Below are 27,497 nucleotides of genomic sequence, written 5' to 3'. Positions count from 1 at the left end.
CCTGATAACCACTTTAAACCCTCCCAAAGGACTGGCCAGGAGTCGACAACCTGTATTGATGGCAAAGTAGTTCTCAATAGCATTGTGTAACTCAGTTTTAAACATGTCATCGTGGAGGGCACGACTAGGAAAGCGCCATTGGCGTTCATAGCCCTCAGAGCGGGGGACTTTTAGATGTAGCAGGACCAGAGAGTGATCCGTATAAGTGCTAGGGAGTGTCTCGATTGAGGTGCACCATCCAGAGACATTTGGAGAAAGAAGCCAGCAATCTACCCCAGTCCAGGTATTGTGCGGGCCGGAGTAGTGTGTGTAGTCTGTGAGGTTTGGGTTATGTGTGCGCCAAATGTCTAGAAGCGGAAACTGTTCGCAAAGCTCTAGGAGGGCGCGGCGGGCGTGTGGTTTAGTGTCCGAAGCCGTGGAAGTGCTATCCAATCCAGGATTAAGCAGTAAATTAAAATCGCCAACTAAAATCAGAATCTGTGGCTCTAGCCTAGCGAGTGGAGTGTGGAGTTCGTGAAAGAAATCAGGGGAGTCAGAGTTTGGGGCGTAAACACACACCAGGGCTACGCTACTGCCCATCAGCGATCCGGAAACTATTAGATAACGGCCCTCCTCGTCCGGGACCACAGAATTAAAACTAAACGGGACTCTTGTGTATCAAAATGGCCGTCCCCCCTGCGTGATTACTATAGTTGGCAAAGTATCTATGCACGCCCCAGCTAGCATTAAAGCGCACTGCATCTGTTCGGGGAAGGTGCGTCTCTTGTAAATAAGCGATGCCCACATTATGCCGTATTAAATAATGGATTGAGGTTGAGACCTCTAATATTCCAGGACAGTAGGGATAGGTCAGATGGATCCTTTAGGTTACCAAACCTGGTCATCTAAATGGCGCAATAAATTTGTCATAATAAATTAGCGACAGTGAAAAGTGAGATATGGCAGTGAACTTTCCAGCATGTACCATTAAACAGATTGTACAGGAACTCTCCCGCCCCCCAGCCAGCCCTACCCCAGGTGTGGTAAGGCCAATCCCAGAAGAAAAACTGAACATGAAGTACCAATCAACTTTGTGTTTACATGACAATCCCCAATAACTGTACCCAGTGCATACCAAAACTGAGCCGGAGGATACACCCTGGGGGGTGGCAACACAAAGGCAGTCAACCGGCTATCTGTAACAATACAACAGAATGTGTTACGTATTGCCAGTAATTTAGTTGAGCAATGAAACGTGTGTCACAGAACAATGTTAGCCCGTGCTTGAGAAGAGATCAGCACTGGCATCTGAGCCACTGAGCGGGGGAGAGGTCCTCACACCGACCCTGGAGGACGGATTGTTATTCTGTTTATAAACCCTGCAAAACTCCTGCCCCTCAGTCGGAGTATCAAAAGTGTGAACCCTGCCACCCACATCCACTTTCAATCTGGCAGGATATAGCATACCATATTGCGAATCCAAATTCCTAAGGGCAGCTTTGACCCCTTTGAATTTACGTCGGGTGTCCTGCACTATGACTGTGAAATCAGGGTAGAAAGACAATTTAGAGCCCTGCCATTCAATGTCGCTACGTTCCCTAGTGAGTCTCAGAGCCGTGTCGTGGTCCAGAAAGTTCATAATGCGTGCAACGATTGGTCTGAGGGGGAGACCAGGATTAGGCCGTGGTCCCGGAGATCTGTGCGCTCTCTCTATCACAAAGCCAAAAGTGAAGGATTCCTTGCCAAACAGAACAGTTAACAAAGTCTCGACATAAAGGTCTATACGTCCAGTGGTGGTTGTCACCGGAACGCCAATGATGCGTATGATGTTCCATCGACTCCGAGCTTCAAGGTCCTCATTCTGGATATCCACTTCCTTAAGGATACGTTTTGCGTTCTAGTGTTTTAACAGATTGGGCCGTTCCGTCCTCAATGTCCAAAATGCAAGCCGCTGCCACATCAAGTCTCCTGTTGCGTACCTGTATTTTGGCGCCCAAGCTGGAGATGATTTTGTCAAGCAGATCAAACCGGCTATCCAGAGCTTTAAAGCTGGCCCTCATCTCCTGGAGCAGAGAGGTAGACGTCTCGGACGGGCCCTCTGCCTGGTCCGCACCTTGTGCATTGTCGGCCATGGTGGAGCTGTGTGGTGGAGCCGTGTCTACCAGCTTTTTGAAAGGGGAGCATTTTTTGCTTGGAGTCTTTGCAGCCCATGCCGCGGAGATGCAGGATAGATAGCGATATACGATAGTAGCCAACCAGACAATTCCTCTCGGTGTCTGCATAAAAACACCACTGTACAACTTAGCAGCATAGGATACAATGCGGGAAGTCAAGGCCAGGGTGTGACGAGCTGTGTTCCAGAGTTGTATGGAGAGGAAGTGTGAAGTGTATGCCAAAGGGAGCAGGTGGGTACAGCCAGGTAGCAGCGTAGTGCCACAGCGCATGGAGATTGAGTCCGGCCAAGCTGGGCCAGTTATTCCCGGAAGTTCGTGCGCAGTGTTGAGAATCACAGGGGGCACCAAGGACTCCGGAAAGAAGGCAACTGTCGTTAATAGCTTGTGCAGTCACCCAGTGGGCCAACAAGCGCATGACCCCGCAGCCCCGGCCCCAGACTCTGCAGAAAGGGGCCCCTGTGGTGATTCGCCTTTATTTGCGGCCCAATACCGTCGTGTACTTTAGGGGGCCTAGCAGAGAGCGGATAGCGGGTCATGTTTTTTCGCTCGTCCTACCTGTCCCTTTGTCTTGAACTCTGTCCTGCCACCTATCCTTATATTCTGGCCTCACCGTGCCCTTCACTCTGCCTTGCACTCTATGCTGGCACCTATCCTCAGGTTCTTGCCTCCCAGTGCCTTTCATTCTATCCCGCACTGTGTCCTGCCACCTATCCTCATGTTTTTAACTCAGTGCTTGTTTTACTGTTTCAGGGATTAGTTTCTAAATCTTATCTATGGCACTATCTACTGATCGTTGTGAATTATTCTAAAAGCAAAGTGTTGTGGTTTGTAACAAGCATGCTGCCACCTTGTTAGACGGACCGGGAGGGTCGGCCGAGGTTACGGGGAGAGGTCTCCAGGGAGAGCCGTCTCCAACGACTGTACAGATAAGTAACTTCCCCCCCACAGACGGACACCACACAAGGTTGAAGGTTAACGATACTTTATATGCAATTCTTAGGTTACGATGATGGATACAAGGAGGTCTGGACTCAGGGGTCCCCTCGGTTCTAGTCTCTGGTTTAGGAAAGGGGTAACGGGACAGTCTTTGTTACCAACGAGTGAAAAATAGCTCTCAATCCTCGAGCTCGGCGTTCTAGATGATCGGGCCGCGGCGGAGCCAGGCAGGTCCCGAGATGGACGAAGGAAAACGACGGTCCGCGGCGGAGCCTGCAGGTCCCGGTGAAGATGACGGTTACAACGGTCCGCGGCCACGCCAGCAGGTCCCGACGACGATGAAGGTGATGAAGATTACGACGGCTGTGGCAGCGCCAACAGGCAGGACGATGGTGCACAAGACAGAGCTACGGCAGCGCCAGTAGTCCGTCCAGGATGAGTTCCTCTTTACGTCTCTCGACTCCAAGATACAACTGCCTTCCTGCTCTGGAGCTGCCCCAGTTATAGGGCTGGCGTGCTTTGATGTCCGGACCCTCGCACTTGGAGGTCGGGAGGTCCGGGATGAGGGAGTCCAGACACCCAGCAGGGGGGTGGAGCCAGCGCCCGGGGAGGCGATGGGCGAGCGGCACTTGGTGGGGGAGAGCCATCGGCACCTCTTTCTCCTATTGACTTGCCAAGTAGCCCGCTCACCTCCTGGGTGGAGGGTGGTGCCGGAATGTCTGAGGCCGAGCCAGGCCCAGGGTTGAGGTCGATCGGGGGCCAGGCGGCCTCGTGGTGGAGTGTCCAAGATGGCGCCCCAGGCTGGGCGCGTGGGCCGGCAGTGGATCGGGCCCACGAGGTCGACATGCTCGAGGGCAGGGGTCCCTGAGGGGACGGAGGACGTGCAATGGTGGTGTGTGGTACTTGCGGGACTGGACTCAGGCCTGGTTGGGCCGGGGGAGAGCGGCCCTTCATGTGGCCTGTCCAACACACCTCATGTCCGTGAAACCTTTATTTAAATTGCGAACAGGAAGAAGGCAGACTGGAAGGAGCCTTTGCTGCATCTCTCTGTTATTTCTTAGTGGTTTTCAGTTCACTGGCTTCAATCTGCCTGCTTTCATCTTCATCTTGCTCTCTTTCAATACATCACGGCGGTTCTCTCTTTTTAAAGTGCCTTTTCGGATCTTCTTGGCGCTTTTACTTGCTCATATCGCAGCGTTTTATTTTAAGTGTGTGGCTTCCTAAATTTTCATGGGACTTTTGCTGTTGCGACTTTAGCCCATTGTTTCAGATTAACTCACTACACAACAAACAAATTAAGAAATTTTATAATTCCAATGCCAATAACCAACTGATGCGAGACCTGCTGCATTGCAAATGCTTGTTTCTTACTGCAGTTAGGGGTGGACAAGATGGACAATGGAAGGGGTGCAAGTGTACTAATGTGGTGGCCAGGTTTTTAATATGTACCATTTCCAGACATCTATCATGAGGTGTAAATTAAATATTTAATGGTACAAAACCACATTTAAGAGAAATGAGTAGCCCAGTAGCAAATTGCCTTTGCTAGGCCCTTCAAAAAAGGATAAAACAGTTTTAAAAATATGCATATAACGAGGAGAAGCGGAGGACAATGGAGGAGTGGGTGGTGTCTAAGAGTAAACACAGTAGTGAGAGCAAAATGGAGTAGGTCACTGCGAGCTAAGGGGTGGCAGCCAAGAGTGACAGGGTGGATGGGGGATTCAACAGACAAGCTGAGTGGGCAGCACACAAGGGTGAGTACTGGAATCACAAGTACTTCCATAGAGTGCTGAAAGAAAAATAAACAAGTACTGGCAAAGTCAATAGGTGTTGCCTATGGAAAATCTATTAGCTTTGTCAATGTTTTTTACATTTTGTACAGCAGCGCGATCAGTTGTGCAACATGGCTTAAAGTTAAAATACATAGAAGCACTGACCCAGTCAAAGCGCTTTTTCCCCCACTTTAAACCATGTTGTTCAGCAGCCTGCACTGCAGTGCAACATGTACAAACAAGCATTTACAATTCAATAGGTCTCGCATTAATTAAGTTTAAGCTATTGGCATTGCTAAATATTGGAACACGAATTGCAACAAAAGTCTATAAATTGTAGGCCAGATAAATTTGTATTTATTTTTGTAGCAATGGTGGCATGCTGCGCTTTAAATGAATATGTTTAAAAGTAAAGTGCGCCTTACTGCTATTGTTACAATAGTTAATTGTGGATACGTTAACAATTGAGGTGTGCACTGATGGCTGGTGGTGTGTGTGTGTCTGTAGAAATTGTGCACTGATGGCTGGTAGTGTGTGTGCCTGGTGGAAGCGTGCACTGACGGCTGGTGGTGTGTGTGCCTGGTGAAAGCGTACACTGACGGCTGGTGGTGTCTGTGCCTGGTGAAAGCGTACACTGACGGCTGGTGGTGGGTGCGCCTGGTGAAAGCGTACACTGACAGCTGATGGTGTGTGTCTGATGAATGCGTGCACTGACGGCTGGTGGTGTGTGTGTGTGTGCTTGGTGAAAGCGTGCACTGACGGCTGGTGGTGTGTGTGTGTGTGTGTGCCTGGTGAAAGCGTGCACTGACGGCTGGCGGTGTGTGTGTGTGTGCCTGGTGAAAGCGTGCACTGACGGCTGGCGGTGTGTGTGTGTGCCTGGTGAAAGCGTGCACTGACGGCTGGCGGTGTGTGTGTGTGTGTGCCTGGTGAAAGCGTGCACTGGCGGCTGGCGGTGTGTGTGCCTGGTGAAAGCGTGCACTGGCGGCTGGTGGTGTGTGTGTGTGCCTGGTGAAAGCGTGCACTGACGGCTGGCGGTGTGTGTGTGTGCCTGGTGAAAGCGTGCACTGACGGCTGGCGGTGTGTGTGTGTGCCTGGTGAAAGCGTGCACTGACGGCTGGCGGTGTGTGTGTGTGTGCCTGGTGAAAGCGTGCACTGGCGGCTGGTGGTGTGTGTGTGTGTGCCTGGTGAAAGCGTGCACTGGCGGCTGGTGGTGTGTGTGTGAGCCTGGTGAAAGCGTGCACTGGCGGCTGGTGGTGTGTGTGGCTGTGTGTGTGGCTGTGTGTGTGGCTGGCTGGCTGTGTGGCTGGCTGGCTGTGTGGCTGGCTGGCTGTGTGGCTGGCTGGCTGTGTGGCTGGCTGGCTGTGTGGCTGGCTGGCTGTGTGGCTGGCTGGCTGTGTGGCTGGCTGGCTGTGTGGCTGGCTGGCTGTGTGGCTGGCTGGCTGTGTGGCTGGCTGGCTGTGTGGCTGGCTGGCTGTGTGGCTGGCTGGCTGTGTGGCTGGCTGGCTGTGTGGCTGGCTGGCTGTGTGGCTGGCTGGCTGTGTGGCTGGCTGGCTGTGTGGCTGGCTGGCTGTGTGGCTGGCTGGCTGTGTGGCTGGCTGGCTGTGTGGCTGGCTGGCTGTGTGGCTGGCTGGCTGTGTGGCTGGCTGGCTGTGTGGCTGGCTGGCTGTGTGGCTGGCTGTGCGGCTGGCTGGCTGTGCGGCTGGCTGGCTGTGCGGCTGGCTGGCTGTGCGGCTGGCTGGCTGTGTGGCTGGCTGGCTGGCTGTGTGGCTGGCTGGCTGGCTGTGTGGCTGGCTGGCTGGCTGTGTGGCTGGCTGGCTGGCTGGCTGGCTGGCTGGCTGGCTGGCTGGCTGGCTGGCTGTGTGGCTGGCTGGCTGTGTGGCTGGCCGGCTGTGTGGCTGTGTGGCTGGCTGGCTGTGTGGCTGGCCGGCTGTGTGGCTGGCCGGCTGTGTGGCTGGCCGGCTGTGTGGCTGGCCGGCTGTGTGGCTGGCCGGCTGTGTGTGTGTGTGGCTGGCCGGCTGTGTGTGTGTGGCTGGCCGGCTGTGTGTGTGTGTGGCTGGCTGTGTGTGTGTGTGGCTGGCTGTGTGTGTGTGTGGCTGGCTGTGTGTGTGTGTGGCTGTGTGTGTGTGTGGCTGTGTGTGTGTGTGGCTGGCTGTGTGTGTGTGTGGCTGTGTGTGTGTGTGGCTGTGTGTGTGTGTGGCTGTGTGTGTGTGTGGCTGTGTGTGTGTGTGGCTGTGTGTGTGTGTGGCTGTGTGTGTGTGTGGCTGTGTGGCTGGCTGTGTGGCTGGCTGTGTGGCTGGCTGTGTGGCTGGCTGTGTGGCTGGCTGTGTGGCTGGCTGTGTGGCTGGCTGTGTGGCTGGCTGTGTGGCTGGCTGTGTGGCTGGCTGTGTGTGGCTGTGTGTGTGTGTGGCTGTGTGTGTGTGTGGCTGGCTGTGTGTGTGTGTGGCTGTGTGTGTGTGTGGCTGGCTGTGTGTGTGTGTGGCTGTGTGTGTGTGGCTGTGTGTGTGTGTGGGTGTGGCTGTGTGTGTGTGTGGCTGTGTGTGGCTGGCTGTGTGGCTGGCTGTGTGGCTGGCTGTGTGGCTGGCTGTGTGGCTGGCTGTGTGGCTGGCTGTGTGGCTGGCTGTGTGGCTGGCTGTGTGGCTGGCTGTGTGGCTGGCTGTATGGCTGTGTGTGTATGGCTGTGTGTGTATGGCTGTGTGTGTGGCTGTGTGTGTGGCTGTGTGTGTGTGGCTGTGTGTGTGTGGCTGTGTGTGTGTGGCTGTGTGTGTGTGGCTGTGTGTGTGTGGCTGTGTGTGTGGCTGTGTGTGTGGCTGTGTGTGTGTGCGTGTGTGGCTGTGTGTGTGGCTGTGTGTGTGGCTGTGTGTGTGGCTGTGTGTGTGGCTGTGTGTGTGGCTGTGTGTGTGGCTGTGTGTGTGGCTGTGTGTGTGGCTGTGTGTGTGTGTGTGGCTGTGTGTGTGTGTGTGGCTGTGTGTGTGTGTGTGTGTGGCTGTGGCTGTGTGTGTGTGGATGTGGCTGTGTGTGTGTGGATGTGGCTGTGTGTGTGTGGCTGTGTGGGTGTGTGTGGCTGGGTGTGTGTGGCTGGGTGTGTGGCTGGGTGTGTGGCTGGGTGTGTGGCTGGGTGTGTGTGGCTGGGTGTGTGTGGCTGGGTGTGTGTGGCTGGGTGTGTGTGGCTGGGTGTGTGTGGCTGGGTGTGTGTGGCTGGGTGTGTGTGGCTGGGTGTGTGTGGCTGGGTGTGTGTGTGTGGCTGTGTGTGTGTCTGGCTGTGTGTGTGTGTGTGTGTGGCTGTGTGTGTGTGTGTGTGGCTGTGTGTGTGTGGCTGTGTGGAGGTAGTCACATCACACAGCTGATGTATGCCCATCCAATACCTGGCCTCTCTGGAGAGAGCACGCAGCGATGGTCCGCTATGTGCGAGTGTGCGAAGGGGTGCACAGCGCTGAAGTTACAATGGGTTGAGAGGGGGTGAAGGGTGAAATAACTAGCAATGCCACCTACCATCATCCTGCCTTACAACCCCACATAACGCCTTAATTTGCTAAAATGTGAGGGACAGTACAGCAGCAAAAAGTGGATTGAAAGGATAACGTCAGCAGCGTGGGTAATGTAATAAAGGGAGGGGCTTAAATAACGTGCAAAAAAAATGTGTGCTTAGCTTAGTGTGCTGCCCCACTTGTATTTTGGCTGTTTCTGTCATTGCATCCAGATATATGATACAACGAGTAGCAGCATACTGACAATAAGTCGGGTCTATTGGCTTGGTCAATGGTTGTTAAACTCTGCTAACAGTGCTCCTAAAACCTTGGTCTGGTCATTAAGTGAAAGTGTGGGCCGGGAAAACCAGCTTGATGCACAGTATGTCCCCAGTATTGTGCTGAATGCACGTTCAAAAGAATTTACCAGATGCAGAGTTCAATCTCTGACGTGGGAACAATGGAGGGCACCAGAAGGACCAGCTGAGTTTCAGAATAGTTTGACTGTTTTAGAGCCTGTGATGGGGTAAAGTTCTCGATAAATGTAAGAATGCTTCCCAAAGCGTAGCCAACTAATTTTTAAAATGGAGGACAGGACAGCGCAGGACATGGCTGAAGCAGGGGGCTGGGTGAAACAACAGAGCAGGGAGATGGACATTGTGGGTCAAAAGCAGCTGGGGTGTTGTGTGTAAACAACAAGCTCTCGGCATTGCGTGGCGGGGGAGCGGATTACTTTGAAGTGGGAGTGCGGAGAGAGGCTCACAGGGTGCCAAATGATGTTCGATTTGCATGCGCCTGCACACATGCACTGTAGGAAATCCGCCTGCTTGGGAGCATTTTTAAATGCCCCTTACGTAAGTCTCGCTGAGAACGCATGCACCTTGTCTCAGTGAGACCTAAAAAACAGCGCTGGGGTTGGGGCACGAGGAAAGAGTAGGAAACACAATAAAGAGCAGGAGAGTGGGGTGGCATGCATTTGGAGTTGTAAGAAAATCATAAAAACTGCTGCAGTGCAATAACAAAATAAAGTCAAATACAGAGAAACATTCCATTTAAAGTACAAACTCTCAAACCCAAGCAAATGATCTTATGTGTGGGGCCTGCATCAGACTACGGGGGCACACAGACGCTGTACCAGCGCGGATCTTGCCTCACCTCATCGGCAGCATTGTCCCTGGGTTCCACACGCTGTTGGTCTACCCTGCCGCCGTTTCCATCATCTTTGCACGGCCGCAGCGGGGGGAGACTACAGCTCCCAGGATTCCTTGCTGGACCGCCCACTTCCGCCCTCTAGCACGCCCGGAGGCGTTTAAAGACCGGACGCTACCTCCGCGTCGCGGGCGTCGCCGGGCTAAGCCCGGGCAAAGGGCGGGCCGTCTGTGGCCATCCGGGGACGGAGGAGGATGGGACGGGCCCGGTCCTCAACATCTGTGGATTGGGAGGTGCCAGGAAATACTATCGACCAAGATTCGGGTTAGTACATGATATATCCCTTGCCATATGACTAACGGGTGATTGTGAGAGTCACCTTGAACTAGAGACGCTTGGGAGTGATAGTGGGAAAGTGCCACTGCATGGATATCTATTGAACAAAGTTTGGTGAACTTAGGAAACACTCTGTTGCCCCATTTATAAAGAAAAACGATTAGCACATGGACATGGCAAGCACAGTACAAACAAGGTCATCAAAATTATCCAAGGGTACCCCTCTAGTCTCCTCTAATGGCAGTAAACCTAAAGGTATCCCTATATCGATCCCGGACAAACCCACTGCCATTGATAGAATGCTACGTCAAGCATTAGGGAAAGTAGCATCGGAGATTGAGCGAACAGAGAGAAGTCTCTTATTAACTCCCCAACCGGTTTCACCAACCCTGGAGCTAGACTCAGAAGCCCAAACATCGTTACTAGCTTCACCTGATCTTGAGATATTTGATATTCCTTGTGCTCAAGATGGAACTTCACTGGTACAGGAGATAACCTCCAGGGGGGGAAACACCACAAACTAGCGAGGCTAGGAAAACTAATAGGAATAAGTCCAGGCGTAAGAGAGTCACCCCGAATAAGGCCCCGTTAGATAGTCTCATCACAGATACAAGGCCTACTGGGGGGGCTGTTTCAAACACACAAAAGCCCCCAATGTGGGTAGCCCAAATCATCACCAACTTGCAAAACCACCTAGAACAACTCATCGCCAATCAGACTAAATTGATCCATAGCAGATTGGATAAAGTAATAAGTTTGGTTAAAACAAAGGGTTTGTCAGGTGGTAGTAATCCTGCCCCCCCCCCTAGGTAAAAATCAATTGAGGGAGGATACCATTACTAGCTTAGAAATACCACCCATAAACATAACCGGAAATGCCCAAGGCAATACCATTCAACAACCCCTGACCTCCCTGAACACACAACCAGAAGGCCCAACATCGGTTCCCCCGACTTTGCCCGCTGCCAGTAGAGATGCACCCCAGGGAGCGACAAAGGGCATACACCGAGCAATAGTTCACAGACAAGCCACGCCCCCCCTCGTAAGCCAGAGCTCACCACAGAATACCGCCCCCAAGGGGCACTCTAACACGCCAGTTACCCTCAATTTACCTCCTGACGCAGCACCTTATGTAATTATCCTTACAGGAGTTCCAGTGCTGAGGCCAGATGGATCCTTTAGGTTACCAAACCTGGTCATCTAAATGGCGCAATAAATTTGTCATAATAAATTAGCGACAGTGAAAAGTGAGATATGGCAGTGAACTTTCCAGCATGTACCATTAAACAGATTGTACAGGAACTCTCCCGCCCCCCAGCCAGCCCTACCCCAGGTGTGGTAAGGCCAATCCCAGAAGAAAAACTGAACATGAAGTACCAATCAACTTTGTGTTTACATGACAATCCCCAATAACTGTACCCAGTGCATACCAAAACTGAGCCGGAGGATACACCCTGGGGGGTGGCAACACAAAGGCAGTCAACCGGCTATCTGTAACAATACAACAGAATGTGTTACGTATTGCCAGTAATTTAGTTGAGCAATGAAACGTGTGTCACAGAACAATGTTAGCCCGTGCTTGAGAAGAGATCAGCACTGGCATCTGATTCACTGAGCGGGGGAGAGGTCCTCACACCGACCCTGGAGGACGGATTGTTATTCTGTTTATAAACCCTGCAAAACTCCTGCCCCTCAGTCGGAGTATCAAAAGTGTGAGCCCTGCCACCCACATCCACTTTCAATCTGGCAGGATATAGCATACCATATTGCGAATCCAAATTCCTAAGGGCAGCTTTGACCCCTTTGAATTTACGTCGGGTGTCCTGCACTATGACTGTGAAATCAGGGTAGAAAGACAATTTAGAGCCCTGCCATTCAATGTCGCTACGTTCCCTAGTGAGTCTCAGAGCCGTGTCGTGGTCCAGAAAGTTCATAATGCGTGCAACGATTGGTCTGAGGGGGAGACCAGGATTAGGCCGTGGTCCCGGAGATCTGTGCGCTCTCTCTATCACAAAGCCAAAAGTGAAGGATTCCTTGCCAAACAGAACAGTTAACAAAGTCTCGACATAAAGGTCTATACGTCCAGTGGTGGTTGTCACCGGAACGCCAATGATGCGTATGATGTTCCATCGACTCCGAGCTTCAAGGTCCTCATTCTGGATATCCACTTCCTTAAGGATACGTTTTGCGTTCTAGTGTTTTAACAGATTGGGCCGTTCCGTCCTCAATGTCCAAAATGCAAGCCGCTGCCACATCAAGTCTCCTGTTGCGTACCTGTATTTTGGCGCCCAAGCTGGAGATGATTTTGTCAAGCAGATCAAACCGGCTATCCAGAGCTTTAAAGCTGGCCCTCATCTCCTGGAGCAGAGAGGTAGACATCTCGGACGGGCCCTCTGCCTGGTCCGCACCTTGTGCATTGTCGGCCATGGTGGAGCTGTGTGGTGGAGCCGTGTCTACCAGCTTTTTGAAAGGGGAGCATTTTTTGCTTGGAGTCTTTGCAGCCCATGCCGCGGAGATGCAGGATAGATAGCGATATACGATAGTAGCCAACCAGACAATTCCTCTCGGTGTCTGCATAAAAACACCACTGTACAACTTAGCAGCATAGGATACAATGCGGGAAGTCAAGGCCAGGGTGTGACGAGCTGTGTTCCAGAGTTGTATGGAGAGGAAGTGTGAAGTGTATGCCAAAGGGAGCAGGTGGGTACAGCCAGGTAGCAGCGTAGTGCCACAGCGCATGGAGATTGAGTCCGGCCAAGCTGGGCCAGTTATTCCCGGAAGTTCGTGCGCAGTGTTGAGAATCACAGGGGGCACCAAGGACTCCGGAAAGAAGGCAACTGTCGTTAATAGCGTGTGCAGTCACCCAGTGGGCCAACAAGCGCATGACCCCGCAGCCCCGGCCCCAGACTCTGCAGAAAGGGGCCCCTGTGGTGATTCGCCTTTATTTGCGGCCCAATACCGTCGTGTACTTTAGGGGGCCGAGCGGATAGCGGGTCATGTTTTTTCGCTCGTCCTACCTGTCCCTTTGTCTTGAACTCTGTCCTGCCACCTATCCTTATATTCTGGCCTCACCGTGCCCTTCACTCTGCCTTGCACTCTATGCTGGCACCTCTCCTCAGGTTCTTGCCTCCCAGTGCCTTTCATTCTATCCCGCACTGTGTCCTGCCACCTATCCTCATGTTTTTAACTCAGTGCTTGTTTTACTGTTTCAGGGATTAGTTTCTAAATCTTATCTATGGCACTATCTACTGATCGTTGTGAATTATTCTAAAAGCAAAGTGTTGTGGTTTGTAACAAGCATGCTGCCACCTCATGTCCGTGAAACCTTTATTTAAATTGCGAACAGGAAGAAGGCAGACTGGAAGGAGCCTTTGCTGCATCTCTCTGTTATTTCTTAGTGGTTTTCAGTTCACTGGCTTCAATCTGCCTGCTTTCATCTTCATCTTGCTCTCTTTCAATACATCACGGCGGTTCTCTCTTTTTAAAGTGCCTTTTCGGATCTTCTTGGCGCTTTTTCTTGCTCATATCGCAGCGTTTTATTTTAAGTGTGTGGCTTCCTAAATTTTCATGGGACTTTTGCTGTTGCGACTTTAGCCCATTGTTTCAGATTAACTCACTACACAACAAACAAATTAAGAAATTTTATAATTCCAATGCCAATAACCAACTGATGCGAGACCTGCTGCATTGCAAATGCTTGTTTCTTACTGCAGTTAGGGGTGGACAAGATGGACAATCGAAGGGGTGCAAGTGTACTAATGTGGTGGCCAGGTTTTTAATTTGTACCATTTCCAGACATCTATCATGAGGTGTAAATTAAATATTTAATGGTACAAAACCACATTTAAGAGAAATGAGTAGCCCAGTAGCAAATTGCCTTTGCTAGGCCCTTCAAAAAAGGATAAAACAGTTTTAAAAATATGCATATAACGACGAGGAGAAGCGGAGGACAATGGAGGAGTGGGTGGTGTCTAAGAGTAAACACAGTAGTGAGAGCAAAATGGAGTAGGTCACTGCGAGCTAAGGGGTGGCAGCCAAGAGTGACAGGGTGGATGGGGGATTCAACAGACAAGCTGAGTGGGCAGCACACAAGGGTGAGTACTGGAATCACAAGTACTTCCATAGAGTGCTGAAAGAAAAATAAACAAGTACTGGCAAAGTCAATAGGTGTTGCCTATGGAAAATCTATTAGCTTTGTCAATGTTTTTTACATTTTGTACAGCAGCGCGATCAGTTGTGCAACATGGCTTAAAGTTAAAATACATAGAAGCGACCCAGTCAAAGCGCTTTTTCCCCCACTTTAAACCATGTTGTTCAGCAGCCTGCACTGCAGTGCAACATGTACAAACAAGCATTTACAATTCAATAGGTCTCGCATTAATTAAGTTTAAGCTATTGGCATTGCTAAATATTGGAACACGAATTGCAACAAAAGTCTATAAATTGTAGGCCAGATAAATTTGTATTTATTTTTGTAGCAATGGTGGCATGCTGCGCTTTAAATGAATATGTTTAAAAGTAAAGTGCGCCTTACTGCTATTGTTACAATAGTTAATTGTGGATACGTTAACAATTGAGGTGTGCACTGATGGCTGGTGGTGTGTGTGTGTCTGTAGAAATTGTGCACTGATGGCTGGTAGTGTGTGTGCCTGGTGGAAGCGTGCACTGACGGCTGGTGGTGTGTGTGCCTGGTGAAAGCGTACACTGACGGCTGGTGGTGTGTGTGCCTGGTGAAAGCGTACACTGACGGCTGGTGGTGGGTGCGCCTGGTGAAAGCGTACACTGACAGCTGATGGTGTGTGTCTGATGAATGCGTGCACTGACGGCTGGTGGTGTGTGTGTGTGTGCTTGGTGAAAGCGTGCACTGACGGCTGGTGGTGTGTGTGTGTGTGTGTGCCTGGTGAAAGCGTGCACTGACGGCTGGCGGTGTGTGTGTGTGCCTGGTGAAAGCGTGCACTGACGGCTGGCGGTGTGTGTGTGTGCCTGGTGAAAGCGTGCACTGACGGCTGGCGGTGTGTGTGTGTGTGTGCCTGGTGAAAGCGTGCACTGGCGGCTGGTGGTGTGTGTGTGTGCCTGGTGAAAGCGTGCACTGGCGGCTGGTGGTGTGTGTGTGTGACTGGTGAAAGCGTGCACTGACGGCTGGCGGTGTGTGTGTGTGCCTGGTGAAAGCGTGCACTGACGGCTGGCGGTGTGTGTGTGTGCCTGGTGAAAGCGTGCACTGACGGCTGGGGATGTGTGTGTGTGTGCCTGGTGAAAGCGTGCACTGGCGGCTGGTGGTGTGTGTGTGTGCCTGGTGAAAGCGTGCACTGGCGGCTGGTGGTGTGTGTGTGAGCCTGGTGAAAGCGTGCACTGGCGGCTGGTGGTGTTTGTGTACGGTGAAAGCGTGCACTGACGGCTGGTGGTGTGTGTGGCTGTGTGTGTGGCTGTGTGTGTGGCTGTGTGTGTGGCTGTGTGTGTGGCTGGCTGTGTGGCTGTGTGTGGCTGTGTGTGGCTGTGTGTGGCTGGCTGTGTGGCTGGCCGGCTGTGTGGCTGGCCGGCTGTGTGGCTGGCCGGCTGTGTGGCTGGCCGGCTGTGTGGCTGGCCGGCTGTGTGGCTGGCCGGCTGTGTGGCTGGCCGGCTGTGTGGCTGGCCGGCTGTGTGGCTGGCCGGCTGTGTGGCTGGCCGGCTGTGTGGCTGGCCGGCTGTGTGGCTGGCCGGCTGTGTGGCTGGCCGGCTGTGTGGCTGGCCGGCTGTGTGGCTGGCCGGCTGTGTGGCTGGCCGGCTGTGTGGCTGGCCGGCTGTGTGGCTGGCCGGCTGTGTGGCTGGCCGGCTGTGTGGCTGGCCGGCTGTGTGGCTGGCCGGCTGTGTGGCTGGCTGGCTGTGTGTGTGTGGCTGGCTGTGTGTGTGTGTGTGGCTGGCTGTGTGTGTGTGTGTGGCTGGCTGTGTGTGTGTGTGTGGCTGGCTGTGTGTGTGTGTGTGGCTGGCTGTGTGTGTGTGTGTGGCTGGCTGTGTGTGTGTGTGTGGCTGGCTGTGTGTGTGTGTGTGGCTGGCTGTGTGTGTGTGGCTGGCTGTGTGTGTGTGTGTGGCTGGCTGTGTGTGTGTGTGTGTGTGGCTGGCTGTGTGTGTGTGGCTGGCTGGCTGTGTGTGTGTGGCTGGCTGTGTGTGTGTGGCTGGCTGTGTGTGTGTGGCTGGCTGTGTGTGTGTGTGGCTGGCTGTGTGTGTGTGGCTGGCTGTGTGTGTGTGTGGCTGGCTGTGTGTGTGGCGTGTGTGGCTGGCTGTGTGTGTGGCTGGCTGGCTGTGTGTGGCGTGTGTGGCTGTGTGTGGCGTGTGTGGCTGGCTGTGTGTGTGGCTGGCTGTGTGGCTGGCTGGCTGTGTGTGTGGCTGGGTGTGTGTGTGGCTGTGTGTGTGTGTGGCTGTGTGTGTGTGTGGCTGTGTGTGTGTGTGGCTGTGTGTGTGTGTGGCTGTGTGTGTGTGTGGCTGTGTGTGTGTGTGGCTGTGTGTGTGTGTGGCTGTGTGTGTGTGTGGCTGTGTGTGTGTGGCTGTGTGTGTGTGTGGCTGTGTGTGTGTGTGTGTGTGGCTGTGTGTGTGTGTGTGTGTGGCTGTGTGTGTGTGTGGCTGTGTGTGTGTGTGGCTGTGTGTGTGTGTGGCTGTGTGTGTGTGGGTGTGTGTGTGTGTGTGTGTGGCTGTGTGTGTGGCTGTGTGTGTGGCGTGTGTGGCTGGCTGTGTGTGTGGCTGGCTGGCTGTGTGTGGCGTGTGTGGCTGTGTGTGGCGTGTGTGGCTGGCTGTGTGTGTGGCTGGCTGTGTGGCTGGCTGGCTGTGTGTGTGGCTGGGTGTGTGTGTGGCTGTGTGTGTGTGTGGCTGTGTGTGTGTGTGGCTGTGTGTGTGTGTGGCTGTGTGTGTGTGTGGCTGTGTGTGTGTGTGGCTGTGTGTGTGTGTGGCTGTGTGTGTGTGTGGCTGTGTGTGTGTGTGGCTGTGTGTGTGTGTGGCTGTGTGTGTGTGTGGCTGTGTGTGTGTGTGTGTGTGGCTGTGTGTGTGTGTGTGTGTGGCTGTGTGTGTGTGTGGCTGTGTGTGTGTGTGGCTGTGTGTGTGTGTGGCTGTGTGTGTGTGGGTGTGTGTGTGTGTGTGTGTGGCTGTGTGTGTGGCTGGCTGTGTGGCTGGCTGTGTGGCTGGCTGTGTGGCTGGCTGTGTGGCTGGCTGTGTGGCTGGCTGTGTGGCTGGCTGTGTGGCTGGCTGTGTGGCTGGCTGTGTGGCTGGCTGTGTGGCTGGCTGTGTGGCTGGCTGTGTGGCTGGCTGTGTGGCTGTGTGTGGCTGTGTGTGGCTGTGTGTGTCTGTGTGTGTGGCTGGGTGTGTGTGTGTGGCTGGGTGTGTGTGTGTGGCTGGGTGTGTGGCTGGGTGTGTGCGTGTGGCTGTGTGTGTGTGGCTGTGTGTGTGGCTGTGTGTGTGTGGCTGTGTGTGTGTGGCTGTGTGTGTGGCTGTGTGTGTGGCTGTGTGTGTCTGTGTGTGTGGCTGGGTGTGTGGCTGGGTGTGTGTGTGTGGCTGGGTGTGTGTGTGTGGCTGGGTGTGTGGCTGGGTGTGTGTGTGTGGCTGTGTGTGTGGCTGTGTGTGTATGGCTGTGTGTGTATGGCTGTGTGTGTATGGCTGTGTGTGTATGGCTGTGTGTGTGTGGCTGTGTGTGTGGCTGTGTGTGTGGCTGTGTGTGTGTGGCTGTGTGTGTGTGGCTGTGTGTGTGTGTGGCTGTGTGTGTGTGTGGCTGTGTGTGTGTGTGGCTGTGTGTGTGTGTGGCTGTGTGTGTGTGGCTGTGTGTGTGGCTGGCTGTGTGTGTGGCTGGCTGTGTGGCTGGCTGTGTGGCTGGCTGTGTGGCTGGCTGTGTGGCTGGCTGTGTGGCTGGCTGTGTGGCTGGCTGTGTGGCTGGCTGTGTGGCTGGCTGTGTGGCTGGCTGTGTGGCTGGCTGTGTGGCTGGCTGTGTGGCTGGCTGTGTGGCTGGCTGTGTGGCTGGCTGTGTGGCTGGCTGTGTGGCTGGCTGTGTGGCTGGCTGTGTGGCTGGCTGTGTGGCTGGCTGTGTGGCTGGCTGTGTGGCTGGCTGTGTGGCTGGCTGTGTGGCTGGCTGTGTGGCTGGCTGTGTGGCTGGGTGTGGCTGTGTGTGTCTGTGTGTGTGGCTGGGTGTGTGTGTGTGGCTGGGTGTGTGTGTGTGGCTGGGTGTGTGGCTGGGTGTGTGCGTGTGGCTGTGTGTGTGTGGCTGTGTGTGTGGCTGTGTGTGTGTGGCTGTGTGTGTGTGGCTGTGTGTGTGGCTGTGTGTGTGGCTGTGTGTGTGGCTGTGTGTGTGGCTGTGTGTGTGGCTGTGTGTGTATGGCTGTGTGTGTATGGCTGTGTGTGTATGGCTGTGTGTGTATGGCTGTGTGTGTGTGGCTGTGTGTGTGGCTGTGTGTGTGGCTGTGTGTGTGTGGCTGTGTGTGTGTGGCTGTGTGGGTGGCTGTGGCTGTGTGGGTGGCTGTGTGTGTGGCTGTGTGTGTGGCTGTGTGTGTGGCTGTGTGTGTGGCTGTGTGTGTGGCTGTGTGTGTGGCTGTGTGTGTGGCTGTGTGTGTGGCTGTGTGTGTGGCTGTGTGTGTGGCTGTGTGTGTGGCTGTGTGTGTGGCTGTGTGTGTGTGTGTGGCTGTGTGTGTGTGTGTGGCTGTGTGTGTGTGTGAGTGGCTGTGGATGTGGCTGTGTGTGTGTGGATGTGGCTGTGTGTGTGGCTGTGTGTGTGTGGGTGTGTGTGTGGCTGGGTGTGTGTGGCTGGGTGTGTGTGGCTGGGTGTGTGTGGCTGGGTGTGTGTGGCTGGGTGTGTGTGGCTGGGTGTGTGTGGCTGGGTGTGTGTGGCTGGGTGTGTGTGTGGCTGTGTGTGTGTCTGGCTGTGTGTGTGTGTGTATGTGGCTGTGTGTGTGTGTGTATGTGGCTGTGTGTGTGTGTGTGGCTGTGTGTGTGTGTGTGTGGCTGTGTGGAGGTAGTCACATCACACAGCTGATGTATGCCCATCCAATACCTGGCCTCTCTGGAGAGAGCACGCAGCGATGGTCCGCTATGTGCGAGTGTGCGAAGGGGTGCACAGCGCTGAAGTTACAATGGGTTGAGAGGGGGTGAAGGGTGAAATAACTAGCAATGCCACCTACCATCATCCTGCCTTACAACCCCACATAACGCCTTAATTTGCTAAAATGTGAGGGACAGTACAGCAGCAAAAAGTGGATTGAAAGGATAACGTCAGCAGCGTGGGTAATGTAATAAAGGGAGGGGCTTAAATAACGTGCAAAAAAAATGTGTGCTTAGCTTAGTGTGCTGCCCCACTTGTATTTTGGCTGTTTCTGTCATTGCATCCAGATATATGATACAACGAGTAGCAGCATACTGACAATAAGTCGGGTCTATTGGCTTGGTCAATGGTTGTTAAACTCTGCTAACAGTGCTCCTAAAACCTTGGTCTGGTCATTAAGTGAAAGTGTGGGCCGGGAAAACCAGCTTGATGCACAGTATGTCCCCAGTATTGTGCTGAATGCACGTTCAAAAGAATTTACCAGATGCAGAGTTCAATCTCTGACGTGGGAACAATGGAGGGCACCAGAAGGACCAGCTGAGTTTCAGAATAGTTTGACTGTTTTAGAGCCTGTGATGGGGTAAAGTTCTCGATAAATGTAAGAATGCTTCCCAAAGCGTAGCCAACTAATTTTTAAAATGGAGGACAGGACAGCGCAGGACATGGCTGAAGCAGGGGGCTGGGTGAAACAACAGAGCAGGGAGATGGACATTGTGGGTCAAAAGCAGCTGGGGTGTTGTGTGTAAACAACAAGCTCTCGGCATTGCGTGGCGGGGGAGCGGATTACTTTGAAGTGGGAGTGCGGAGAGAGGCTCACAGGGTGCCAAATGATGTTCGATTTGCATGCGCCTGCACACATGCACTGTAGGAAATCCGCCTGCTTGGGAGCATTTTTAAATGCCCCTTACGTAAGTCTCGCTGAGAACGCATGCACCTTGTCTCAGTGAGACCTAAAAAACAGCGCTGGGGTTGGGGCACGAGGAAAGAGTAGGAAACACAATAAAGAGCAGGAGAGTGGGGTGGCATGCATTTGGAGTTGTAAGAAAATCATAAAAACTGCTGCAGTGCAATAACAAAATAAAGTCAAATACAGAGAAACATTCCATTTAAAGTACAAACTCTCAAACCCAAGCAAATGATCTTATGTGTGGGGCCTGCATCAGACTACAGGGGCACACAGACGCTGTACCAGCGCGGATCTTGCCTCACCTCATCGGCAGCATTGTCCCTGGGTTCCACACGCTGTTGGTCTACCCTGCCGCCGTTTCCATCATCTTTGCACGGCCGCAGCGGGGGGAGACTACAGCTCCCAGGATTCCTTGCTGGACCGCCCACTTCCGCCCTCTAGCACGCCCGGAGGCGTTTAAAGACCGGACGCTACCTCCGCGTCGCGGGCGTCGCCGGGCTAAGCCCGGGCAAAGGGCGGGCCGTCTGTGGCCATCCGGGGACGGAGGAGGATGGGACGGGCCCGGTCCTCAACATCTGTGGATTGGGAGGTGCCAGGAAATACTATCGACCAAGATTCGGGTTAGTACATGATATATCCCTTGCCATATGACTAACGGGTGATTGTGAGAGTCACCTTGAACTAGAGACGCTTGGGAGTGATAGTGGGAAAGTGCCACTGCATGGATATCTATTGAACAAAGTTTGGTGAACTTAGGAAACACTCTGTTGCCCCATTTATAAAGAAAAACGATTAGCACATGGACATGGCAAGCACAGTGCAAACAAGGTCATCAAAATTATCCAAGGGTACCCCTCTAGTCTCCTCTAATGGCAGTAAACCTAAAGGTATCCCTATATCGATCCCGGACAAACCCACTGCCATTGATAGAATGCTACGTCAAGCATTAGGGAAAGTAGCATCGGAGATTGAGCGAACAGAGAGAAGTCTCTTATTAACTACCCAACCGGTTTCACCAACCCTGGAGCTAGACTCAGAAGCCCAAACATCGTTACTAGCTTCACCTGATCTTGAGATATTTGATATTCCTTGTGCTCAAGATGGAACTTCACTGGTACAGGAGATAACCTCCAGGGGGGGAAACACCACAAACTAGCGAGGCTAGGAAAACTAATAGGAATAAGTCCAGGCGTAAGAGAGTCACCCCGAATAAGGCCCCGTTAGATAGTCTCATCACAGATACAAGGCCTACTGGGGGGGCTGTTTCAAACACACAAAAGCCCCCAATGTGGGTAGCCCAAATCATCACCAACTTGCAAAACCACCTAGAACAACTCATCGCCAATCAGACTAAATTGATCCATAGCAGATTGGATAAAGTAATAAGTTTGGTTAAAACAAAGGGTTTGTCAGGTGGTAGTAATCCTGCCCCCCCCCCCCCCCCCAGGTAAAAATCAATTGAGGGAGGATACCATTACTAGCTTAGAAATACCACCCATAAACATAACCGGAAATGCCCAAGGCAATACCATTCAACAACCCCTGACCTCCCTGAACACACAACCAGAAGGCCCAACATCGGTTCCCCCGACTTTGCCCGCTGCCAGTAGAGATGCACCCCAGGGAGCGACAAAGGGCATACACCGAGCAATAGTTCACAGACAAGCCACGCCCCCCCTCGTAAGCCAGAGCTCACCACAGAATACCGCCCCCAAGGGGCACTCTAACACGCCAGTTACCCTCAATTTACCTCCTGACGCAGCACCTTATGTAATTATCCTTACAGGAGTTCCAGTGCTGAGGCCAGAACAGGTGGAAACCTATGGCGAACTCAAAAATAAAACCATGTTCTGGTTTAACAAGTGCAGGCCCCTGGTGGGCACGGAACAGGGGGAAATAATAATGGTTCGACGGGTGAATTGGGTGGGAACCAGACCTAAGGAGGACATCAGGGACTGTGTGGTGGTGAACTTTAGAAACATGCAGGTAGTGGATCAGATATTAAGTTGGGGTCCAACCACAGAGGTTAGTAACATCAGGTCTATGCCTCTTAGTTTCTTTTATCCTAAAGGGGTCTATAAATCGGGGGAGTGCCATGGGCGGATTGAAAGCTAGGGAGTGGAATTTAGTTGGGCATAACCACAGACTGGCCTATGTAGGCATGAGGAATCAGGGTGGGATTGATCTCCAGAATAGATTCGATCCTCTGTCCACCCTAGAAGGAGTAGATTGACTAGGGATAGACACAAACCCTAGACATATACAAGCTAGGGACAAGAGTCATGGACAGATTAAGACACTTTTGATTAAAACATCTCAAAACGAGTTAGCGCAGAGAGGGGAAAGCAAGGGGGCAAATATGGCAGAGAGTACCCAACTATGTACTGTAGGGAAGATCGAGTCAACGGGACCAGATAGCATTGATTTAGGCACCCATTTAATAAATACAAATAAGGCAGCTGACCCTAATGAAATTACAACACTTGAAGGAAACGCACTTACTCATCCCCCCAGGGACAGGACAAGAAGAACAGTTGGGCGGGATGGACTGAAAATACTATCCTGGAATGTAGCAGGACTTGCTGCCAAATACAAAGATCAGGAATGGAGGCAATACATCGCCGGGTTTCATGTAATATGCCTGAAGGAGACCTGGAAGATTGATTGTAACCATTTCTCCCTGGAAGAGTTTAAGTGTTTTTCAGTCCCTGCACATAGGTCAGCCCCAGGGAGAGCTATGGGAGGGCTGATCATATATGTAGACCTCCTCATACAAGGGGTCTGGTCCAACCTCAACTGGGCATCACAGAACATGCTGGCAGTGGGCTTTCGCTCAAAAGGGTTAAACATCATCCTGGTTAATTGGTACAATGCGGTGGGGGCAAATGGGAAAGGAAACACAATAAAAACTGGATTCCCGCCTAAATGCCCAGCTGACGATGGTGCCAACGGCAAAATCGCCAGCAGCTCCATCTGTAGTCCTGGTAGGGGATTTTAACTGTCACCTTTGCGCAAACCGTAGGCCACTGAATAAGGATTGGTCACGGTGTACAGTGGAGAAAGGGTCACACTTCTCGCATTTTATGGAAGGGGTGGGAGTTAGATAAGGTGCTGAAAGGCCACAATTTGGTCCATACAATGGACCTGATAGAAACGGGCAGTGGTGAGGAGCTCAATCCTACTTTTAAGGGCAGAGGATGTCGGTCGTACATTGACTACATTATGGTGTCACCTATACTCAAAGGCTGGGTTAGTAGGGTGGACATAGAAAGTAGCATATTTAGCGATCATAACTCCCTGGTGCTAGAATTAAAAGGCGCAACTATTAAAACACATCATGTGGGGTAGGAGCGACAGAAGATATCAGACCAAGGGAGAAGACTTAGATGGTCTAAAATAGATGGGGATAATTTTTACAAAAATGTAATAACTACAGGGGCAGACGCACTAAATACATGCTTCGACCCCAATACTGAGGGGGTCGCTGTAGTAATTGCATTTGAAAAAATGGCGCACCTCATTGACGAACTATTAAGGAGCACTAAGACTAGGAAATTAATGACCCCCGAACCTAGATGGTTCGATAAAGAATGCTCAAAGGCACACAAAGATCTTAAATCTAGCCTAAAAATAACCCCTAGAGATAGCACTTACATAGCTCAATGTAGGCTGACCTACAAGAAGGCACTAAAAGCCTGTAAAACCAGTTTTCAAATACAAGCCTGGGCGGATCTAAGGGAGGCGGCGGAAAGAAGAGACCTGACTGAGTTCTGGAAAATTATAAAAAACCATGTTTCCAGGACTCAAATGCCCCACAAATTTTAAACACCATTTTGCCAGAGCAGTGGCACTCCCATTTCAGAAATTTATACAATCACACGGGAGAAATAAACAATGATGAAGGGCAGAGGTTAAAACTGACTGCACGGCCAGAGATTACCCTGGCTGAAGTGGAAGGGGCAATCCTGGGGCTAACTAAAAATAAGGCGCCTGGCCCGGATGGAATTCGTCCTGACCTATACCTCAGTAAAATAGAGCTGTGGGCACCCATCCTCACGAGGGTCTTGAACGCGGCAGTGGAGGCGGGTCTGCCGCGTTCTTGATCCTCGGCAACCATAGTTCCAATTTTCAAAAAAGGAAATCGAGATGACCCCAATTGCTATCGCCAGATATCTTTGATTGATGTCACGGCGAAGTCGTGGAGAAGTGTGGCTCAGGGGTTAGAGGCGGCAGACCCGGAAGCTGAGATCGGCCCTGGACCAGGGTTCAATTCCCCACCTTGGCGGGTCTTGGGCTCAAAAATTCCACGGACTCGATAATTCTCGCTCCGGTGCCTTCTCAACTCATGGGTTCACACTCTGCGACTCTGGGCAATAGCTTGCTTAATCTCCACAACGGCCCCTCGCGGCGGGATGCCTGGCTTTCACCTTGTGGATACCCTGCCGGGGTTATCTCACAGGGGAATACCAGGACGGGTTCCCTAAGCAAGCGCCGGGAAACCCTTTGTGGGTAGCTGTGCGCTATATAAGCTCAAATACATTTACATTTACAAGGTCCTGGGTAGGGTGGTTTTAAATCGCCCGACTGAATGGGCAGATACCCACCAGGTAATAACGGACACGCAATATGGGTTTAGGGAGGGGAGGTCGACCACAGACCAATGCCTGAATCTCTACTTGTTGGTCGCTAAGTACACCATAGCCAGCAAGGAGGCAGTCTACCTGGGGTTCATGGACCTCTCTGCAGCATTCGATCATGTGAATAGAGAGAAGCTATGGGCCCTGATGAAAGGTTTAGGGGTGGACCAGGATTTAGTTAACATCCTAAAGGCTTTTAACTGGAACACAACAGCGTCCGTCCGTTTTAACCAAGACGGAAGCAAGACCTCACCATTTCCATGCACTAGTGGAGTGCGGCAGGGCTGCATTTTAGCTCCTTTTTTGTTTTCACTTTATATTAATAATTTAGATAGGGATTTATGCAAACTTGGAGTGGACTCCCAGCAAGTAGGCACCCGCCCAGTTCCCGTCCTGCTTTACGCGGACGACGCAGCGTTATTAGCCCGGACACCGCTGGGGTTACAGAGGCTCATCGATGGATTTGTGAGTTTTATGGCCTCACTTGATTTGACAGCAAATCTGGAAAAATCATATGTTATGCTCGCGGGGGCCAGACCAGACAAGACATTTTCTTACAAGATAGGAACCCATAAAATGAGTCTGGTGCAGGCCTTTCCCTATTTAGGTGTACTATTTGATGAGCTTCTAAAGTTTAGATCTTTAGTGGACAAACACTGTGCAAAATTGGTGGCCTCATCTGGTGCTATAATGGGGCATGGGAGAAGGCTGGGGAGATGGTCTCCCGAGCAAGTGATGAATTTGTACAGATCGATATCCTGTGCTAAGGCAGCTTACGGGGCGGAAGTTTGGGGTTTTGTGAACACATACCCGGTCCAGGCAGAGGAAAACAAATTCTTCAGAAGGATATTGAAAGTTCCATCTAGTACATCTGCCTATATTTTACATGAGGAACTGCGAGAACCCTACATTGAAGACCAGATTAAGATCAGACCACTTTTGGCCTGGGTGAAAATCTGGTACAACCCAGAGGCAGACCTCAGTAGACAAATTATCAGATTGTTTGAAACGAGACAAATGGAGCTCTATCCCTTGGCTAAATTATGTAAAGTGCACCCTATAGGCCATTGGCTGTAAGAACCTCTTCACGGAACCTGAAGCCCTTACCGCCCAGAATAAAACGACGGTCAAGAAAATGTTTGGGGAATGGACAATTGCAAGGAGGGCGGCTACTGAAGAGTGTAAATCTACAGTTGTGGCTTATGGATTATTGAAAATAGAGAGTGGAAGGGAACCCTATCTCTCACTGATCCATAATGCACAGGACAGATTTTATATGACCCGTTCTAGATTTAACCTGTTGCACCACTTGTTGGCTGACCCCCCCCCCCCCGGTTTTACCTTAACGGTCGAGCAGAAGGGTACCTGCGGCTGCGACAATAGGTCTCCGCAGGATACCCTTCATTTTGTTTTGCTGTGCCCTTTTTATTCTTTACCTAGGCGAAAGTTCCTGGTGGGATTACTGAAACAAGCCAAGTTTAAACATGCTAAGGTAGCATTAATGTTTTTACAGAAGGCTAATGATGCATATACCCTTTTCTGTATTATGAGTTTTATTAAGATGGCAGTGAGGCTAAGGAACTCAAGAAAGATGAGCTGAATAGGATGCCCTGCAAATTGAGACTTTGGACTAAATGAAATGAAATGTATTGAATGAACTATTTTTTAATGTATTTTTAACTGTTTTTATGTACTTTTATGGTATCTTTTTAAGTGCCAAATAAAGAAATATTTGATTTGATCTTAAGTATAGCTGCCGCTGGCAATCGGCCACCACGGCTCATGCATTAGAACAGGCAGCAGAAGTGTGTGGCGAGGGGGGGGGGGGAGGAAAACAGAAGACAATAGGAGGACAGAGGCTGGGAGGGGGAAACAAACAACAGAAGACAGGCGGCCAGGGTAGGAACAGCAACAGGGGGCAAGCGGACAGGTGGGTGAAGGAGAAGAGAACAAGCTTTTGCTACATATAGCAGGAGCGATGTGAGAAACGCGCTGGGGAGGGATAGCGCAGGAACGATGTGGGAAGAGAGCCGGGAAGGAGAGAAGGCCTGCGGATGCACTCGTATGTATGTAGTGCACGGTAGCAAATAACAAAACAACATTTATTTTTTATTTTTAAACCTTCAGAGTGTATTGCCAGTGGAAGGACACTGGCCACTAGCCCAACCCAAAACCCACTCCAAGTATTGGTATATTACAAAAGGGTTTTAGAAAATAGACATTTAAAAGCAGTTAATAGGATTGGTCTAAAAGTAGGCATCATATGCTGTGCTTAAAACGTACATGGACAATATAGTTTATAAATGATGAGAGAGTGTACACCCAGCCCCATCTGTGAACGTGGAAAATTGTGAAATACACCAACGTTGCCACAGTGTTGTGTCCCTGTGGGGCAGGGCCTTATGCCTGCCCCCAAGTAAACTAAAACATTCTGATTTTCACATGGGTTCAGGAACACTGCAACATTAAGAACAAGCATTTACAATGCAACGGTCTCGCCTTTGCAAAAGTTAGAGCTATTGGCATTGTAAATGACAACATTTTTATTTATGTATTGGTTTTGAAAACAGATAAATAAATGGCATTTTCATTTACAATGCCAATAGCTTAATCTCTCGCAAATGCGAGACCTATTGGATTTGAAATGCAATAGGTCGCGTATTTACGCGAGTTTGAGCTATTGACATTGCAAATAACGCGTTTTATTTACGTTTCAAAAACACACACAATAAACAAGCATATGTATGCACATATGTATATGTGTGCATGCATTTATATTTATACCTATATCTGCAGATGTTTATGTATGTGTATATATATATATATATATATATATATATATATATATATATATATATATATATATATATATATATATATATATATACACACATACATATAAATGCATAAGCATATATACATACTGTTGGACAGGCCACATGAAGGGCCGCTCTCCCCCGGCCCAACCAGGCCTGAGCCCAGTCCCGCAAGTACCACACACCACCATTGCACGTCCTCCGTCCCCTCAGGGACCCCTGCCCTCGAGCCTGCCGACCTCGTGGGTCCGATCCACTGCCGGCCCACGCGCCCAGCCTGG

At 51.4% G+C, this 27,497-nt stretch overlaps 1 protein-coding gene across 1 annotated transcript in view; it reads right to left on the bottom strand.

Annotated features, from left to right (window-relative positions):
* CAPNS1 (calpain small subunit 1) overlaps positions 1-27,497 on the bottom strand; it is a 188,878-nt gene that overhangs the window by 36,583 nt on the left and 124,798 nt on the right. The gene's annotated exons all lie outside the window — the stretch shown is intronic.

This window comes from Lissotriton vulgaris, chromosome 9 (assembly GCF_964263255.1).
Source record: "Lissotriton vulgaris chromosome 9, aLisVul1.2, whole genome shotgun sequence".
Lineage (NCBI taxonomy): Eukaryota > Metazoa > Chordata > Amphibia > Caudata > Salamandridae > Lissotriton > Lissotriton vulgaris.
Note: the sequence above shows the minus strand (reverse complement) of the source record. Positions and strands in the feature narration are given on the sequence as shown.